General features: G+C 35.2%; 1 protein-coding gene across 2 annotated transcripts in view; it reads left to right on the top strand.

Annotated features, from left to right (window-relative positions):
- Positions 1 to 21,065, top strand: part of LOC129480675 (uncharacterized) — a 499,607-nt gene that overhangs the window by 414,390 nt on the left and 64,152 nt on the right. The window contains exon 8 of one of the 2 annotated variants that reach the window (XR_010120491.1): positions 14,871 to 17,837. The exons of the other annotated variant lie outside the window; for it this stretch is intronic. The gene's annotated coding sequence lies outside the window, so the exon portion shown is untranslated. Of the gene's footprint in view, positions 1 to 14,870; positions 17,838 to 21,065 lie in introns of those variants that run through there. 2 annotated transcript variants of the gene reach the window in all.

Here is a 21,065-nt window from a genome sequence, read left to right as displayed (position 1 = left end):
TTGGAACCAACCCAAATGTCCATCAGTGATAGACTGGATTAAGAAAATGTGGCACATATACACCATGGAATACTATGCAGCCATAAAAAAGGATGAGTTCATGTCCTTTGTAGGGACATGGATGAAGCTGGAAACCATCATTCTCAGCAAACTATCGCAAGAACAAAAAACCAAACACCGCATGTTCTCACTCATAGGTGGGAATTGAACATGAGAACACATGGACACAGGAAGGGGAACATCACACAATGGGGTCTGTTATGTGGTGGGGGAAGGGGGGAGGGATAGCATTAGGAGAGATACCTAATGTAAATGACAAGTTAATGGGTGCAACAAAACAACATGGCACATGTATACATATGTAAGAAACCTGCACGTTGTGCACATGTACCCTAGAACTTAAAGTATAATAAAAAAAAAAAAGAAAAATGTGAAAGAAAGGAGAGAGAAGACTAAAAGTTTGGAAGCAGAACTCACCAAATTTTCCTTAGTGATTGAGAGATCAATCTTCCGTTTCTTTTTTTCACTTTGTATATGTGTTCCTTTATCTGTATTATGTGATAATTAATACTAGGCTACACTTAATTTAAAGATGTCTATTTGATAAGATACTAAGCCAGAAGAATTTTAATTTTTTAACTTTTATTTTAAGTTCATGGGTACATGTGCAGGTTTGTTATATAGGTAAACTTGTGTCATGGAGATTTGTTGTACAGATTATTTCATCATCCAGCTATTAAGTCTAGTACCCATTAATTATTTTTCCTCATCCTCTCTCTCCTCCTACCCTCCACCCTCCAATAAGCCTCAGTGTGTGTTGTTCCCCATTATGTGTCCATGTGTTCTCATCATTTAGCTCCCACTTATAAATGAGTTTTTTATAGGAAGTTAAACAATTGAAATTCTTGCTGGGCACGGTGGCTCATACCTGTTATCCCAGCACTTTGGGAAACTGAGGTGGGAGGATCACTTGAGCCCAGGAGTTCAAAACCAGCCCAGGCAACATAGGGAGACTCCATCTTTACAAAAAGCTTAAAAGTTAGGTGATATGGAGCACGATCACGTGCCTGTAGTCCCAGCTACTCTGGAGGCTGAGGTGGGAGAATTGCTTGAGCCCAGCAGGTCAAGGTTGCAGTAACCCATCATCACGCCACTGCACTCCAGCCTGGGTGACAGAACAAGACCCTGTCTGGAAAAAAAAATTATTGCCGGGCGCCGTGGCTCACGCTTGTCATCCCAGCACTTTGGGAGGCCGAGGTGGGCGGATCACGAGGTCAGGAGATCGAGACCACGGTGAAACCCCGTCTCTACTAATAATACAAAAAAAATCAGCCGGGCGTGGTGGCGGGCGCCTGTAGTCCCAGCTACTCGGAGAGGCTGAGGCAGGAGAATGGCGTGAACCCGGGAGGCGGAGCTTGCAGTGAGCCGAGATCGCCACTGCACTCCAGCCTGGGTGACAGAGCTAGACTCCGTCTAAAAAAAAAAAAAAAAAAAAAAAAAAAAAAAAAAAAAAAAAAAAAAAAAGATCTATCATATCAGATGTATAAAATGTTTAAAATTATTTTTAATTTATGTATAGGTTTTTGTATTAAGTGGAATTCTGTGAAGCCTGATTAGTTAATATTATCCTTGAATGAATAGCTTTTTAAAAAATATTTCACCATGCAACCTCTGCACTCCCAAATTAAGCATAGTTTACCTAACATCTTTTGAAGCTGCTTCCAATCAAATCTTCCTGAATCACTGTTAGTTAATAAATACTTCTTATTTGAGTTGGAGACGTGTATGACTAACAGTATATTTTTTATATTATGACCAATTGACTATTTCTCTTGGGAGGCTAGATTAGAAGAGAAAATAGAATAATGCCTGTTCTCTACTTGACAAGAACATACTTCCAGTCCCTCTAAACTTCCTGTATTGATATTTCATTAACCAATATGAGCCACATGGAGATTCTGGCTCAAGTATGGTTAAGGCCAAGATTATAAAATACATTCTCTGGGTCACAGCCAAAAATGTATCCATAATCGGGACTTAAAAAGCGGTATACTAGCTGATAAGTTGGTTGCCAAATCATAAAACACGATGTACTTAAAAGAGAGAATATCTTGGCAGTTCCTGTGATGGTCCAAATGTGATTGACAGAGACTGCCAAGACGTTCTCAGTCCAAATGAATGGCCTGTTAACGTTTTCATCGCCTAAATAAAATTATTAGACTTTTGAAGTTTAGAATTACCTCAACACTTCATCAGACTCAGACAAAAGCTTCATATTTCATTTCCTCATTTGGTTAGTCACTGTTGGCTGTCTATAGTACAGAAGTCCTCAACTGTCTTCTTTGCTTGTGGAATATAGATTTTGATCATGAATTTAGGGGCCATGTTTTTCAGTAGACACTGGACACCTCCATTGCTCCAGTATGCAAATTATGATTAGTTTTAGCCAATCACAGTTATTGCTTTCTTCTTGCCCGTGATTGGTTTAGTTATCAGCATGTGAGGGAGATAAAAATGAATAAGGTGTAGCTTCTTTCCTCAGGACTCACACTCTAGTGCAGAGACAAATGGTTGAGCAATATGTCACAGAGAAGTACACTAGGTTTGCTGTGAGGGCTATATGTATACAAGATAGAAACTTCAGACCAGTCAGGTATAAGGAAATCAGGAAACAGGCTTTCTCACTAACACCAATCAAGGTCAAAATCCCAGAAAAGTATATTATTATATAAATCTTCATAGTCAAGCACTAAGTACCCCATTTCCCCTCTGCCTTGTCCATAAATTGCTCCAGAATTAACGTGTTTCCAAACTGAAAGCACCCATTAACAACTCACTCACATAAACCACTCTTTCTCAAACAAGAAATTTAGGAACATCTGGAGGAAAAAAAATCTGGAGAAGGATTAAAATCTGCCTACGTAAAAAGGCTTTCAGGAATTCTTCCACTATGAACACACTGCTTCATATTTTTGTGTTTATTTCTTACTCCTTTCTTCTTAGCTTTTTTCAGTATGTGATCTTCATACACTCTAGGAGCTTCACTGAGGCATGTGGAATAGAATGTCAGAGCAGCTCTGTGGTCTCTTTGCCAAGAGTTGTCATAGAGTTCCATCTGCCTTTGGAACTAAGTTATCTTTTAGATCAATTACTCTGTTTTATTTTGCACATGATGAAAATAGGCCAAACTACATTAAGTAACTTCTCCATACTCAAATAACTGGTAAGAGCCACTGACTGACGTCAGGCCCATTGATTTTTCCACTATGTGATTCTATTAACCATCGTTTTCTGAAAACAGGACATCTCTGACTCCACTTAAGATATTGAGCAATATCGTTGGGTAATTATTTCATATTTGCCCACATTTAAGCCAACATTCATATAAAAAACACTTATTTTGTAAACTGTAATAGCTCAGTCATTGAACAGCATCTCTCCTGAACAAGCTGAAAAGTATCGTCCACTTGGGGCTTTGCATTCAAAGAAATGCTGTCCTTTCCAGTTACTTCTCACAGTGGTCTCTCCACAGTTTCCTTTTCTTTTCTTTTCCACTACGCAACATCAATTTTAACAGGAAGATAAAGACTGTAGGAACTGCCTCTATCAGCTGTCTCTGAAGCTCACGAGTCATGTACTATTGGGCAAATAGTTTCAACTTTGGTTTCCTCATCTGTGAGTTACAAATTATGACTTCTCTTTAAAAACAATCCCTCTTTTGGATATATACCCAAAGGAAACTAAATAAGTACCAAACAGATATCTGCTCTCCCACGTGTAGCATTATTCACAATAGCCGAAATATAGAAACAACCTTAGTGTCCATTGATGGATGAATGGATGAAAGAATTGTGCTATATATGTATACAACAGAATATTATTATTCAGCCTTAAAAATGAAAATTATTCCATTTATGACAACATTGATGAATCTGGAGGACATTATGCTAAGGTAAATAAACCAGACACTGAAAGAAAAGAGAAATACTGCATGATTTCCATACATATGGTATCTAAAAAAAGTCAAAAACATGCAAACAGAGAGTAGAGTGGTCATTATCGGAGTGAGGTGCTAGGGGAATGGAGAGATGTAGGTCAAAGAGTACAAAGTTGCAGTTCTATCGGATGAATACATCTAAAGATCTAATATACAGCATGATGACCATAGTTAATAACACTGTATTGTATACTGGAAATTTGCTAAGAGTAGATTCCAGGTGATCTCACCACAAAAAGAAATGTAACTATGTGAGGAGATGAATATGTTGATTTGCTTGATTGTACTACTCATTTCACTATGTATATGTATATCAAAATACCATGTTGTACACCTTAAATATATACAATTTTAAAGGAAAAGTTCAATTAAAACCAATTCCTTAAAAGGCTGTAATAAGGATTAAATGAAATAATGCATGTAAAGTGCTTAATGTAGTATGGACTACTTGGCATGCAGAATAAACTAAAAGAGGATAGATATTATTTTTGTAATAATTACTTGTAATTAAAATCTACAGAGATGGGAGGTGGGGACCAAAAACTTGTCTTTCAAGCTCTTTTTGCCATGGTTCTCCTAATTGGAGTTCTCTGAAACTCTTGTGTAAGAATTTGCAGTTTTACCTATATTTGTGGATTGTGATTTAGCAAAAAATACTGAATATCAAACATGTCTCTTTGCTTTCTGACTTCTTGTGGCACTTTCTACTCTGCCTTATTCTTGTCTCTCCTGCTAGACTGTGAGTACTTTCTGAGCATAGACTGAGTTACTCATCATTCTACTCCCACAACTCATAGTAGTAGTCAATATATTGCTAATGATGAATGAATATAGTTATTTCTATGATCTCACTGACTCTTTTTCTTTCTACCCTTGAACGTGCTCATTTTTTAGAACTTCGTGATAAGGAAAATGCATACTTACATGCAGCATCAAATATTAACTTTATAAAGATTTGATTAACTTCCAAATTATATGTGAAGCCAAGCTGTACACTCTTCGAAATTTCCATCTTTGAAGGGGTTTACATACTGAAGTGCCTTCATTTCAAATTATTGCTTTGAAGAGTGAAGGAAGGAACTTCAGGGGGTTATATTAGGGAATTGTTTTCTTTACAAATAACGGAAAGTAATTCAACTGCAAGGAACATTAGCTTCATTAAAAAGATACAGAAGAACCAAATTTCAGGAAGTACTTGGTTTAATTGGGCTTGGAAAGTCATTAGACACAGAAATCTCTATCTCTTTGTCTTTGCAGCTGAAGGATCACTCATCTCTACCTTTTTCTGTATATTATTTCTTTCTCATTCTTGCCTCCTGTTGTTTTTCACAGAAGATTCTTAGTGCTGGATCACCCACAATTTCGGTTTGCAAGTTGATTTGGCTTAGTAAATCACCAATTTATTTTAATCTTTGATTCTGAGTACACATATTTAAGAAAAAGAAAATCTAATTGTCTCAGCCTAGAAGTAATTCCCCTTGAATTGGATATTCCTTCCTTCCTTAACCAAGTTAGCTGGAAAGAAAGTTATCACATAGTACCAACTGGTCAGCCAGGGATCTGGACAAAGAAGTGGGTATTCAGGAAAAATGTGGTCAAAACATCACTATACCAGAGACTTCAGCACAGGAATTCCCCATTACTGATAGTTTAATGATGAAAAAAAATCAAGATACATAATAGGTATTGTATTTTTATTTGGTCAGATGGGTCTTTATTATATTTTATATGGTCCGAAGGGTTTAATTCTTCTATGGTTGGAATTCACACCAAAAGACAACATTCATCACCCTTCACAGAACCCCACCGATAGTAGAGATTAGGTAAATGGAATGACTCTAATGTTATTTGTATCAGGCTATTTCACTTGGGGATGTTGTACTCGTCCAGTTGTTCAGTATGATTGTAAATGGAGTTTCTTGTCTCTAGGTAGTCTCGTTCAGAGCATTAACAACATTTGTGGAACATAATTAAAGTCAAGAGATTTACAGTGGAGGGTATGGATACGAAGAAGTTATGACTAGTCTAGCAAGGGGAAATGATGTTGTGATATAATGATTATCTACTCTAGTTTTTACATATTGGGAGCTCTGCTTATTCTAGAAATTTGCCTTGCTTTCTGAGTTATCTCATGTAACCACTATACCTGTAAGTGTTCAAGATTACTATCAGTCCAGCACTCCATGGTTTATTTTTCTCAGTCTAGCAAGAGAGGGGAAAAAGCATATATGGATTTTGAATCATTTGTATCTCTTCTACAATTTTTGCTGATATCAAAAGGCACCATTTTCTTTTGAACTTACCATAGAAGTATAGTAAATTCTATGAAAATAGAACCATTATATTGGGGTGAGAATTCTTTCACTATACTGTAAGTGCAAATTTCCATGATGCACAAATGATATTGTTTACCACATCAGGTTACCAAGAATAAACTCAGGTAAAAAAGTGGTATAAAATTTATTTTTATTTGAAAATGGAACATGGGAATGCAAATTAACAAATTAGTTAAGAGAAAATTCTCTAAGAGAACCAACTATTTTAATATATATTATTTTAAAGAGAAAATGCAGTAAGTTTATCAATATGCATTATTGTGAGCCATCATTCAAGGTTCATGTCAAAGATTGAAATTTGATACATTTAGATTAATTTTTAATCAGACCAGTGACTTTGGGATGTTTTAATAGACATTCATCAAATGTTGCAGACATCCAGTTATTTTGGTATCAATGTAATGATAATAATAGAATTTTTAATGTTTTTCTTTACATTGGGTAAGTTTAACAAAATACAGAAGAAGAGACAAAGGACTATATTTAATGAAATTAAGTATTCATAAATGTTATTTTAGAAAGCATAGCCACTATCAAACCTCAGGCATTCTTGTATTCACTTAAAGCAGGAGGTTTTATCACTAGCAACATTAGATGCCCAGTTGGAAGTTGGGTAACCCGATGAAGCCAAGGAGACATTTTCTCCTCCATAATGATTATTCAGTTTATAAAAAAAAAGATAAAGTTTTTTAATACCATAAAATAATTGCAGGTTATATTTTCCAGCCATTCTATATTTTCAGTGATTATGAAGACATTTCTGTGACTATGACGTTTTCCAGGACAATTTCATCCTTTGATGCTTTCTTTCTGAATACTTTAAAAAGTGAAACTATTAATTGGGACCCTTCTATGGAAATCATTACATAAGATGAAGAAGAGTAAAATTAAGACATTACTTGCCTTAAATTCTGACCAATATAAACGTAATAAATGTAGGCCATTGAAGGCCAGAGAGAACATTTTATAAGGTTGAGCAATTATTCCTTGCAGCTTGGAAACATTGGTATATTTGTTTGATCTAAAAGGTCTTGCTCCCCAGTGTGACCTAACCTTAATGTTGGGTTTTTTACCAAATTTAAAATAAATTTCTCAAGCTCCTGAAATGTTACACATTGCTTTGTGCTCCTCAAGGAAGTAAATTCTTGAGAACCTTAAAAGTTGAAGGATAAATGCTTGTTAAATATCAAAGAAGAAAAGTAAATTATCAATGGAAATGCCAGTGAAAGACAAGCAACAGGATAAAGCTTATAACAGAGAAACTTGGAAAAATCAACTAGAAACTCTTGGTGGTGATAAATATGCCAATATAAGAATGGAAGCAAAGGAAGAACTTACATCTACAGCTCAAATCCAGTAACTCAGACAGGAGGGAAAAGAATAATAGGAAAAATGTAATTCACACAAATCTTAAAAGGATAATATAAGCCTAAGAGAGATGCCCTAGAGAAAGCAAATACAAAAGCATAATTGTTCTCCTCATCAGAGGAGTTCTCTTGGCTATGCTTTGTGATATGTGGTGTATTTGTTAATGAAAATAGAGTCCTAAACGTTTATACTTGCCCCAGATTTCCAATATGTGTATTGGCATGGTTTAAGAGATTGCATAAACTTAGGAGAATATGCAATGTTATAATGCATCACTATTTCCATGCTACCTATCCTAAGAGGTACTTGGATGACACCATAATGCCCTCAGTCAAAGCAGCATTTGCTGAGTGTTAATTATTTGTTCGGCACTTTATTAGGCTCTAAGGCTTCAATAATGAGAAAAAAACAGACAGGAGTCCTGCTTTTCTGGACTTTACAAGTTAATGGGAGGAACCAAAAAATAAGTTATCATTGAACATACGATTTTAAATTGTGGTATGTGCAATAAAAGAAGAGTACAAGGAACAAAGAAAGAGTAAAAGAGCTGTCTGGGCGTGGTGGGAGGCTGAGGCAGGCTGATTGCTTGAGTCCAGGAGTTCGAGACCAGCCTGGGCAACAGGGTGAAACCCCATCTCTACACATCTCTACAAAATATACAAAAATTAGCTGAGCGTGGTGGCACGCATCTGTAGTCCCAGCTACTTAGGGGACTGAGGTGGGAGAATCACTTGAGCTCAGGAGGTCTAGGTTGCAGTGAGCTGAGATCGTGCCACTGCACTCCAGCCTGGGGGTGACAGAGTGAGACCCTGTTGCATAAAAACAAAAAAAAAAATAACCAAAAACAAAAAAGCAAAGGAGCACACCTGACTAAGTTTTGGCAGTTGAGGATTGCTTCTCTGAGACTGTGCAAATTGAGATGAAAATAAAATGAACGTAACTTAACTATATGAAAGTGTACAACAGAGAGTTTTCCAAGGCAAAGGTGTCAGCATGTCCAAACGCCCTGTCACCAAGGCATGTCCAAAGGCCTTTGATAGAGCAGATTCTTTTGAGAATCTGAAAGACGACGAGCATGCCTTTACTCAGGGAGCTTAAAAGAGCAGGGTCGGAAAAGCTCCTGTGCCCTTTTGTCATCAAGGAGGCAAATAACAGTGTGGTGAAGGTGATGGCAGGACTGAAGATAAAGATCTCCTAGCAAAAGAAAACCAATGCTTTTGGGGTATTCCTATAAGAGTAAAACTGGAAGACAAAAATTTTCCTCTTTTTTTAACTCAGAGACATACCTGTTTAGCAGACAGTACCACTTTAGAACTGTCACTCATAGAAGCTGTCCATGTTCAAAGCCTATTCTAGTTTTATTCCAAGGAGAATCCCCTGGCACAAACAGACTAAAATAATAGAGGAAGCCCTTAAACTCTTCTTGCACGATAATTTGGAGTGACTATGATAAAATAAATTTGGATTTGGCAAGGTCTGATTGTGACTATTTTATCCTGAAGTTATGTTGCTGTGAAGGTTTTCCCCATCCCCTACTGAATATTCTGCCAGCAGAAGAAAAGACTGGGCTTAATTAATGACAACCTGTCTCCTAAACCAAGCACAAAAAGAGACCAGTCAAGGAGGTTTGGGGAAGCGGTGAAAGGAATTAAAAAAAATACTGAAAGGGATCTAACAAAAACAATGAGAAGCATCAGAGGAAAGAGAAGACCCAAGTCAGGGAAGTTTCCCATAGATCAGAGAAGGGAGAAAGAAAGAAAGGGAAGGAAAGGAAGAAAGCAAGCAAGCAAGCAAGACTCTAATCCAGTGGCTTTTGTTGTTACACACTTTTAAATGACCACATCTCATGAGGACTCACGATTTATCAGGAGGACAGTACCCAGGATGATGGTGCTAAACTAGTCATGAGAAATCCACCCCCAGGATCCAGTCATCTCCCTCCAGGCCCCACCTCCAACATTGGGGATTACAAATGAACATGTAACTTGGGTGGGTACACAGATTCAAACCATATTAGTCCCCAAACCAGCAGTATCTGCATCACCTGTGAATTGTTAGAAATATAAAGGATCAGGCCTCACCCCAGTACTACTAAATCAGAAACCCTGGTGGTTGTGCCCAGCATCTGATGCCTGCTACAGTTTGAGAAGCCCTGTTCTAGAAGTCTAATTCCCCTTGAGGACCAATAATAGATTAAAGTCTTAGCAGATTACCATCGGCTGTGGATTCTATGTGGGGAAGAATAACACAATCCTAAAATAAAAGACATTTTCTTTCTTGATTCCATGTGTGTGGCTGACCAGTTGTCAGGAAAAATGTAAGGTTATGCATTATACCTTTTTTCCATTTTTAGTTCTGACATTCAAGATATATCTGTTTTATTTATCACATATTTTATGTTAGATTTACAAGTATTACAAAATAATACAACTAGGGAATGACTGCTCATCTGAAAATATTTTTATTTAGTACTTTCATTTGTTGCAGAAAAGACTCTATTTAAACTTATAAAACAATGAGATAGTCATATAGTTCAGGAATTGAATAAAATTATTGGGAAATTCTAATTTGTTATTCTTACTAATATTTCAAATGTACTTCCATTAAGTCCATCTGCCTATATTGTTCTGACAAGGAATGAATCATGAACACATATTGTATTAGTCTGTTTTCATGCTGCTCATAAAGACATACCCAAGACTGGGTAATTTGTAAAGAAAAAGAGGTTTAATGGACTCACAGTTCCACGTGCCTGGGGAGACCTCACAATCATGGCAGAAGAGCAAGGGATGTCTTACATGGTGGCAGGCAAGAGAGAATGAGAGCCACACATAAGGGGAAACCCCTTATAAAACCATCAGATCTCATGAGATTTATTCACTACCACAAGAACACTATAGAGGAAACTGCCCCCATGATTCAATTATATCCCACCAGGTCCCTCCCACAATACATGGGAATTATGGGAGCTACAATTCAAGATGAGATTTGGGTGGGGACACAGGCAAACCATAGCACACATGTATAGATTTCTTTAACTCTTATTCTTCAAAAACGAAGTGATTTGGTGAACTTTGCTGAGTAGTTTAGTATATCCTTAGAATCACAGTAGTATGAACTTAAATCCAATGGGATAATATTGATCTTATTCTAGAGTAAATGGGGAAAATCATCTGAAGAGCAAGGAAACAATCTACTTTACTTGGGCCAAATATAACTTTGATGAGATTTGTAAATAACGATCAATAAGAAGCAAAACTTGCTACCTGCAAATAAGACAAATTTTATGCGAAGTTATTTGAACTACAATAGCAATCCAAATCCTCCAAGCATGGTTTCAGATATTCCAGAGTAAGACAACCCAGTTTCAATGTTACAGTTTTTTAGCTAGACCACCTTAAAAACTTACGTAACGTCTCAGTAATTTTTATCCGTTATCTTCAAAAAGGACATAACATTAGTACCCACCAGTAATACTATTGTGAATGTTAAGTGACATCATACATTCAAAGCACTTAGGCTAGTGCCTTTAATTGTTCTATAGTGTGTTCTTTTAATAAATTTAATGTGTGTGTGTGTGTTTGTGTGTGTGTGTAACAGAGTTTCACTCTTGTCACCCAGACTGGAATGCAATGGCACGAACTCAGCTCACTGCAACTTTTGCCTCCCAGGTTCAAGCAATTCTCCTGCCTCAGCCTCTCAAGTAAGCTGGGATTACAGGCATCCACCACCACACCTGACTAAATTTTGTATTTTAGTAGAGATGAGGTTTCACCATGTTGGACAGGCTGGTCTTGAACTTCTGACCTCAACCTCCCAAAGTGCTGGGATTACAGGTGTGAGCCACCATGCCCAGCCAAATTTAATATTTTATATTTAAAATGAAGCCCAAGAAATTATACAAAGCTAAAATTAGTTCTTCATTACCTATAAGGAATGTACTCAGCAGTACTGCCTAAATACTTTAGACATGTGATTCACAGCTCATTTTAAAGCTTAGCACATTGATTTGGTACAAGGATGACCATGAATCTGCATGGTAATATTATATGAGATGGATTTAAGCAAGCCATTTGGGCTAATCCAGGCAAATTACTGCCAGCTGATAGAGGGTTTCTGCATCTGTAGCTGTGTTTGCTCTGGTCTTCTTGCCTGCTGGTAGCAGCAAAATATCGTATTAATTTTATCCTTCTGGTGTCCACCTGGCCCTCCATTACTAGACCTTGAGTTCCAATGATGTCACCCTTTGATCCTTCCTCTTTTAATGTCCATCTGCTGAATGACTGTCCCTTCCAGCTTGGAGCACAGACCTGTAAGAAAGAACAACCCTTCATTTAATATGAAAACCCCATCATTTCTATTAAATAATGTTTAAAACTAGACACAGTCTAATGCTTTCAATAGATTTGTAGTCAATTCATCAGAGTTTCAAAACTCTATTTGTTCTTTTGCCTATGGTTGACCCAAAAGAAAAGTAAAGCATATTATACCTCCATTTGTCACTGTCTACATTTCAAAAATAAAAACAAGTTTTAAATGCTACAATTAATCTCAAATTCTTAATATTTTTTAAACAAAGAAAAAAGCGACTGGTGGATTTTGGTATAAGAGCCGTTATTTAAAAATAGAATTAAAAAGAATACTAAAAGCATATGAATGATGAGATAAAAGAGTAATGAGAAAAAATGTTTGAACTGTGGTGCTTTCTGATGGCTCTACTTCTCAATTCAGCCAAAGAAAAAAGTAGTTTGAGTTTGTGGTAAATGTTGCAGGCGGAATAGCAGGGTGCGTGTGCAGCTACACACATCTGGCCCACAGGTGTCCAAGTGGAATTTGCCATCACTCCAAGAAACAGTCAGATATTGTCTTTTTAAATTGAGAATGGTGTGAGGACTAGTGGAATTCAGTGTTACATGTCAAGCATACCACATATTCATTTAAGTCAGAGTTGTTTGACATCCTTTTGAGTTAATTTCACTCAATTGAAAATGTTTCATGAAAATGAGACAAAAACCACCTTCTTGCTCTTCCTTCAGAATCACATCTTCAGAGGAAGTAAATGAAAAGAAGTCTGTTTCTAGTTTCCATTGCTTAAAATCTTACTTAAGAGTAACAGAGAGATTGAGTGCTTTGTTGGTTTGAAGGATGTAACAAGTTTATATGGAAGATTGTTGTCTTCTGGCTCTATTAATCCCGCTGCTTGTATATGCCCTCCTGTCCTTCCTTCTCTCTGGCTCCATAGAACCTAACTTTAATTTCTTTCTTGAAGGTACCTGCTGTTAAACAATTGTTTTTGTTACTATATTTTTTCCCTGGATGTATCTGTCATAACTATAAATCTCTCTCTCTCTCTCTTTTTTTTTTTTTTTTGCTAAGGAAAATGAGTGTTTATCTCAATAAAATCAAGGTTCCACTCCAACTTTTGCTGGTGCTCTGTCTGAGTTTCTCAGCCTCACAATACATCAGAATATTGGAGGTATCATTTGGCATTTGGATTATACATCCATCTTCAGTCTTCTGTCCACAGAGATTTGCCACATTGTCATCCTCATTACTTCTTGCGTGAGTCCCTCAAGCCCAAATTCTCATTTTCTCTGCTACTTTAGTTCTAAAACTGAGGGTTTATTTCCAAAACTTGAGAGGTGGTTCTAAATTCGAGAACCCGAGGGACTGAAAACCATTCTTTTGCTTTGATTCACACTCGTTCCCCTAAAACTCTGAGAGGCTGTTTATTTTGACATATTTTGACAAAAATATTTATTTCTGACATATTTTGTAACCACAACCTATCCAAGGTCTTCTATTGAAATGACGACATGATTGTTCTTTATTTTGTTGAGGTGGTGGATTTCAATGAACGGTATTTAAACACCAGACCTTACATTTCTAGGACAAACTCTACTTATTCATATTGTCTTTTATGTATTACTGGATTTGATTTGCTAATATTTTATTGAGGATTTTTGTACATACACTCACAAGATATAAAGTTCTTACACTGAGAGATTATATATCTCATATTGATTTTAACAATATCTCTTTATGTTACTTTGTAAATGTTTTTCTATGATTACAATATACAACTTTAACTTATCACAAACTTTCTTCAAATAATATTATACTTTTTCACAAACAGTGTAAGAACTTTCATTTGCAATGAGTTTGTCTGTTTTTGTATGTTAAGGCTTGAATATAAAATGAGTGGAAAGTATACCTTCTGTTCCCTGAAAGGGTTTGTTCAAGATTGGCAGTGTTTGTTTCTCAAAAGTATGATAGAACTTACCAGTGAAATCATTTAGACCTGGAGTTTTCTGTGAGAGAAATCTTTAATGACAAATTTAATTCATTTACAATATACAGTCGTCCCTCAGTATCTGTGAAGGATTGGTTTCAGGCTGTACCCTCCCCACCTCATCGATCCAAAATCTGCATATGCTCAAGTCACTTACATATAATGGCCTAATATTTGCATGTAACCTATGCACATCCTCCTATATATTTTGAATCATCTACAGATTATTTATAATACCTAATACAATGCTTAAGCATCACTTTATTCACGTGAATTCAGCATAGTACTTGGTGCACAGCAAATTCAAGTGTTACTTTTTATAACTTTGTGAAATATTTTCCCCAAATATTTTTGATGCACAGTTACTTGAAACCACAGATGTGGAACCCACAGATACAGAGGGATGGCTGTATAGGACTATTCACATTTTCTAATTCTTTGTGTTTTAGTTCTAGTAATTTCTGCCTTTCATATTGAAGACAGCTGAACTTCCTGGGTTGAGTAGGGACTTGGAGAACTTTTCTGTCTAGCTAGAGGATTGTAAACACACCAATCGGTGCTCTGTAAAAATGCACCAGTCAGTGCTCTGTGTCTAGCTAAAGGATTGTAAATGCACCAATCAGCACTCTGTGAAAATGCACCAATCAGCGCTGTGTCTGGCTAAAGGATTGTAAACACACCAATCAGCACTCTGTAAAATGGACCAATCAGCACTCTGTAAAATGGGCCAATCAGCAGGACGTGGGCGGGGACAAATAAGGGAATGAAAGCTGGCCACCCCAGCCAGCAGCGGCAACCCACTTGGGTCCACTTCCACTCTGTGGAAGCTTTGTTCTTTCATTCTTCACAATAAATCTTGCTGCTGCTCACTCTTCAGGTCCACATCACCTCTAAGAGCTGTAACACTCACTGTGAAGGTCCGCGGCTTCATTCTTGAAGTCAGTGAGACCACAAACCCACCAGAAAGAAGAAACTCCACACATATCTGAAGGAACAAACTCTGGACACACCATCGTTAAGAGCTGTAACACTCACCGCGAAGGTCCGCTGCTTCATTCTTGAAGTGAGTGAGACCAAAAACCCACTGGAAGGAACCAATTCCCGACACGATATGATTTTTCCATTTCAAATATGTTGCCAAATTCATTAGTATAAATTTTTTAATAATATTCCCTTACCATTCATATATGTGTACATACATATAAAATTTCTTAATTTATCTCTCCTTTTTAAAGTAGATACTACTAATCTGTCTCTCCTTTTTAAAATCAACCTTGCTATTAAACAATTGCATTATCTTATCTTTGAAAAAACTTTTTTATAACATGGGTATTTGAAATTATAACTTTTAACAAAAACTGCTTTAGCCATATCTCACATTTTAAAAATCTTTTCATTATTTAATTATCATTTAGTGAAAATATGTTCCATTTATGTATCTTCACTCCATGGGTTATTTAGAAGTATAAATAACCACACACGATGCAAACACCAGGGGCAGGAATCACAGGGCTTCTTTGAGAGTCTGTCTGCCACAGTCTATATCTTAAATATTTTGTGTTTCATGAAGCCTAGAAATATCTGTCTTTTAAGTATTAATACATTTACACTTAAGGTAGTATCATTATCGTTGTGTTTCAGTCTATCTTTATTTTAAAAATACTGTTGGTCCTCATTTTTTTCTTTCTTTCCTGGGATCATTTAAATGACTTATAATTTTCAGTATTCAATTTTATATCTCATATTGGTTTTAACAATATCTATGTTACTTTGTAAATGTTGTTCTAGAATTTCTTCAAATAATATTGTACTATTTCACAAACAGTGTAAGAACTTTATAATCGTTAATTACATTTATCCTTTGTATCCTTTGAGCACTTCTCATCCTGTATTTTAATTCTATACCTGTAAAGTTCAGAAGTTTAACCTATTTGTCACAACCACAACTTTGAAATGGCATCTGCCTTGCATTATTTGTAAAACTAGTGTACCTTGAAGGATTTCTCTCAGGTCCTTCAAATTAAATAAAGTAGTAATTTTTACTTTTAAGAAATGCTGATTCTATATCTATTGGGGTAGGCTTACAGTCTTCTTATTTCATCTGTTTAGTTATTGAACTACATTAATATGTTATCTTATTTTAAATCATTCTTACATTTATTGTGAATAAAACAATGTGCTCTACGTTGTATATTTGTTTATATGGTATTGAATTTGATTTGCTAACATTGTGTTTAGTACATTTGTTTTATGCTTGTGAATGATATTGAGTTGTAATTTTTCTTTCATTATTTATTTCTGGTTTTGACAGTAAGCTAGACTAAGGTTATAAAATTTGGTGGGGGAGCTTTCTCTTTTTCTAATATCTGCAATAGATGTATAAGATTCGAATTATCTATTCAGTAGAAGTTTTGTAGAACTCAACTCTAAAACTTTCTGGGGATGATCATTTGTAATTGAATAGATTTCTATATATTGATTCCATTTATTTATTGGTAATAGGACTATAAAAGTTGTCCAGTTTTTTTCTGAGGTAGTTTTGATGAGTTGTATCTTTTCCCTAGGTAAGTTTCCACAGTGACTAAATTTTACCAATTTACTTAAAATCATTATTTAAAGTTAGATGTCATTGTCCCTCACTTCTAAGATGTTGCTTCATCTAACATCCTATTTTTTATTCTTAAAATTGTACCTTCTAAGACTTTTCTTGATGAATGTCACAAAAGGTATTTATGTAATCAGTCATGTAAAAGAAACTGTTTATTTGTATATTCTTTTCTCTTTATCATATTTTTCTACTTTGTTTGGTTTAATCTTTGGTTACTTTGCTAACATCTTAAGTTGATTGCCTTGTTCATTCATATAAAGTCCCTTTACATGTAAGGTGATATGTGAGGTAATAACTCTACTACTAAGTATGTCTTTACCTGCCCCTCACAAGTTTTGATTCAAAATATTTTTATAATTGATTACTTCTCATTTATTCCTGTTTCCATTATAATTTCTTATTTGACCAATGACTGACTTAGTGTGCTCTAAAATTTAATTGTGTCTTTTTAAAGTATAATCTTTTACACTCAGTTTCTACATTAATACTAGCCCAGTATTCAGATATGTCATCTCTATGACAATAATTTACTTATGTCCTGGTGTAACATTAAATTATGCAAACTGTCCATGTAACTTAAAAATGCGTTTTTCCCAGCTACTGGAATAATGAATTACTGAAGTACATTAAATTGAAGTTGTCAGTTGGATTTTTCAAACATGCATATTTACCAATTGTTTATCTAAATTATCTATTAATTATTGAGAGAAGTGTGTTTAGGTTTTACAATTTCTCTGAGGCTTTTTCCAAATTTTGATTTTATATATGTAATTGGTGCTATATAATTAGATGCATACAAGTTGAAACATTTTATCTTCTCTTAGTGAATTGAATCTTTCAACATTATGTAGTAATCTCCTTTAATCTAATAATTCTTTTCACTTTAATAGCTACATTGTCTGACATTAATGTAGTCCCTACAGCTTTTTTTTAGTAAATATTCACATGGCATATGTATGTTTGTTCAATCCTTCTGCTTTTAAATTATCTGTATCTTTATCCTAGGTTCGTGTTTTAGAAATAATATATAGCTGTATTTGTTTTTTTCTATGTATCTGAATTTTACCTAATTTGGTCCATATACATAATGTTATTAATGACATATTTGGAATTATTTCTAGCCTCTTTTTGCACTTTCTCTTTGCCCTTTTTCTTCTATGCATGTTTAATTTACTAAAGTTGAAATATAATCAATGTCTTTAACCTTTTCCAAAAAATTAAAAACACTTTAATTCTAAATTCCTTCCTTCAGTTGTACCTATTGTTTTAACATTTAATTTTGTCATGTTTTAATGCCCCTCTCCCATTGAATATTATTTTACAGCAATCTTTGTTTATTTATATTCGATTTAATTTATCACTATTCGTTTTAACATTTCATATTTTTATCTGGGTTCATTTTTGAAGTAAATAGCAAACATCTATATTTTGCTAATCAGAAAATGTCTCCATGTTGCTTTTGATCTTGAATGATCATTTAACTGACCTTAAGTAATGAATTCATTTTTTTTCAATTCATGCAGAGATCAGACTTTTTGGTTTTCGATTTTTCCATTTGACCTTTTCACTGAGGATAAAATCACTTGAAGGATTCAATTTCATGTGGTAGTCTTGGTTTCAGCTGCTCACCATGCCTTGTCTTTCTTTCCCAGATTAAGACTGCTGAAACATGAGGCCCTAGGTTATCCACAGATCTGCAGATGTGGATACATGCCCACAGATGTCCCAATGTATATTCTGGCTTCATGCCTGATAGGTTTGCTATGTCCCCACCCAAATCGCATCTTGAATTGTAGTTCCCATAATCCCCACTTGTTGTGGGAGGGACCAGGTGGAGATAATTGAAACATGGGGGCGGTTTCCTCCTTCCCTTCTGGTGATAATGGGTTAGTTCTCATGAGAGCTGATGGTTTTATGAGGGGTTTCTCCTTGCCCTGGGCACTGATTCTTCTCCTTCTTGCTGCCAGATTAAGAAAGACTTGTTTGCTTCCCCATCCGCCACAAGTGTAAGTTTCCTGAGGCCTCCCCAGCCTTGCTGAACTGTGAGTCAATTAAACCCCCTTCCTTTATAAATTACCCAGTATCGGGTATGTCTTTATTAACAGCATGAGAACAGAGGAATACATGCTTTCTTACTGTTCTAGTTTGTGTTCACTTTTTGGTTTTGGCTTCTACTGATTGTCTATACTCCCTGTGACAGTTTTATATTTTTTAAATGTTTCTTTTATTTTTTCCAGAACTTCTGAATGATTATACTGAAAGTATTTTTCAAGCTATGAATGTCATATTGCCTGATTTAACAATTTTTTAATGTCCACCTCCTTCTCATTTCCTCTGTTATTGAGCTTAAGTTCCACAACCCATTATTATTAATGACCTTCTTGCACACACCATCTATTCCCTTGATCCCTTTTCTCTCTGTCACAGAGGAGTGGCAAAATTGCAGGCTTGATTACACAAATCCCATCTGCTTCATGAGCATTATATTTCTATACAACTGTGCTGATTGGGCATGCTTTAAATTTATGACAGCAAGCCTTAAGTAATACATCAAGGCCCAGCAATCTTTCTACATTTCCATAGTCAACTGCCTGTTCCATTCTCTAGAAAGACACATTTGCATGTTCTTTTTTTTCCAAGTCATTAACGCACTTATAGCTGATGACTTGGCATCTTCTTTCGCTGAATAAAAAGATCAAAAAAGAATAACCTAATTCTTCCCAGCATCATATCTCCTGATGTTCCTGCACCTTTTGTAATTCACACCACCTTTCCTCCCATTACAGCAGGTGAGCTTCACTTGTTCCTGCCTAGTGACATTTCTCTCACTTGTGCGTTAGATCCCCTCTCCCTTCAACATTAATATCCCTTTATCTTTATTATAATAGCTGTGATAAACAAGCTGCCATAGCTCTCTGCTTAATGTCACTATGACAACTCTCTAGCATAGCATTAAGAAATGAAGGCATATGGCCAGAGAGTATATTGAGATATGAACATGCTCCACACTGCCTAGCCTCAAATATTTATAGTGCAGGAGAGACAATGTCTGCAAAATCTTAAGTAATGTTTGTGCTTTCTTTCTTTAAAAATTTGAAATAAGTTTAGGCCTAGAGAAAATAATAATCTTTTTCTACAGATGCAGCTGAACCTATTGGATATCTACAAAAGAAAATAATTTTTTAAAAGAAACTTAGTCTTTTACCCATTGAATTATCTTGGCACATTTGTTGAAAACCAGTTGATAGTAAATACACATGATTATTTTGGACTTTCCACTATGTTCCATTGATCTATGTGCCTATCTTTGTGCCAAGGCTACATTGGATTAATTGCTGTGGCTATATGATAAATTTGGAATTGAATATTGTAAGTCCTCTAAATTTGATCTCCTTTTTCAAAATTATTTTGGCTATTATTTATATTTTCAGATACATTAGGGCAGCTTGCTTGTTTTGAAACACACACACACACACACACACACAATGTAGCTTTTCAATAGAGATTTATTTGAATTTGTAAATTAATTTTAGTGGAATTAACTTCTTAGCAGTATTGAATACTCCAATCCTTGAATATTTTTTTGTTTCTCAATCACTTTAGATTTTTTAAAAATTTCCCTCAGCAATTATTGTAGTTTTCTGTGTATAAGTGTTGCAATTATTTTATTAAATTCGTTTCTAAATTCTTTGTGATGCTATTATGAATAAAATTATTTTCTCAATTTTAGATTTTTTGTTATTAGAATATGATAAAAAAGTATTTTTTTTGTATATTGATCTTGTATCCTGCAACCTTGCTGAGTCCACTTATTTGTTCTAGTAGTATTTTTGTGAATTCCTTGGAAGTTTCACATACAGGATAATGCCATCTATAAATAGAGTTTTTTTTCTTTCCGAAATATTTGTCTATAGTTTTCTCTTTCTTTATATTTTTCTTTTCTTTCTTTCTTTCTCCTTCTTTCTTTCTTTCTCTTTCTTTCCTTCTTCTTTCTTTCTTTCTTTCTTTCTTTCTTTCTTTCTTTCTTTCTTTCTTTCTCTTTCTTCTTTTTCTCTCTTTCCTTATTTTCTTTCTTTCTTTCCTTCTTTCATTTCTTAAAATAATTGTGTGCACTGCTTGTGTTTGAATCCTGGCTTCACCACATACTAAGTTAGCCTGGGGCAAGTTACTTTACCTCTTGGAATTGCCATTTCCCCCTCTATAAAATTAGTTTAATTAATATTAGAAAATACCTCAAAGTGTTATTATGCAGATCAAATGGTTAAACATATATAAAATGATAGAACAATATGTGTTATTCTGTACCTTCTCAATAAATAGTTGTTTTTTAACTGCAAGCATGTTGTTAATTGTATCTATAGCCAGTATCACCTAGCTGACTTCTTTTAAATGTCCTTGGCCTCAACTCCCAAAACTTCACAATAGCCAGGTTTACAGCTTCTTTGAGATTAGGCTTCAGGCTTT

This window comes from Symphalangus syndactylus, chromosome 4 (assembly GCF_028878055.3).
Source record: "Symphalangus syndactylus isolate Jambi chromosome 4, NHGRI_mSymSyn1-v2.1_pri, whole genome shotgun sequence".
Taxonomy (NCBI): domain Eukaryota; kingdom Metazoa; phylum Chordata; class Mammalia; order Primates; family Hylobatidae; genus Symphalangus; species Symphalangus syndactylus.
The sequence above is the reverse complement of the archived record's forward strand: the minus strand, read 5'-3'. Positions and strand labels throughout refer to the sequence as shown.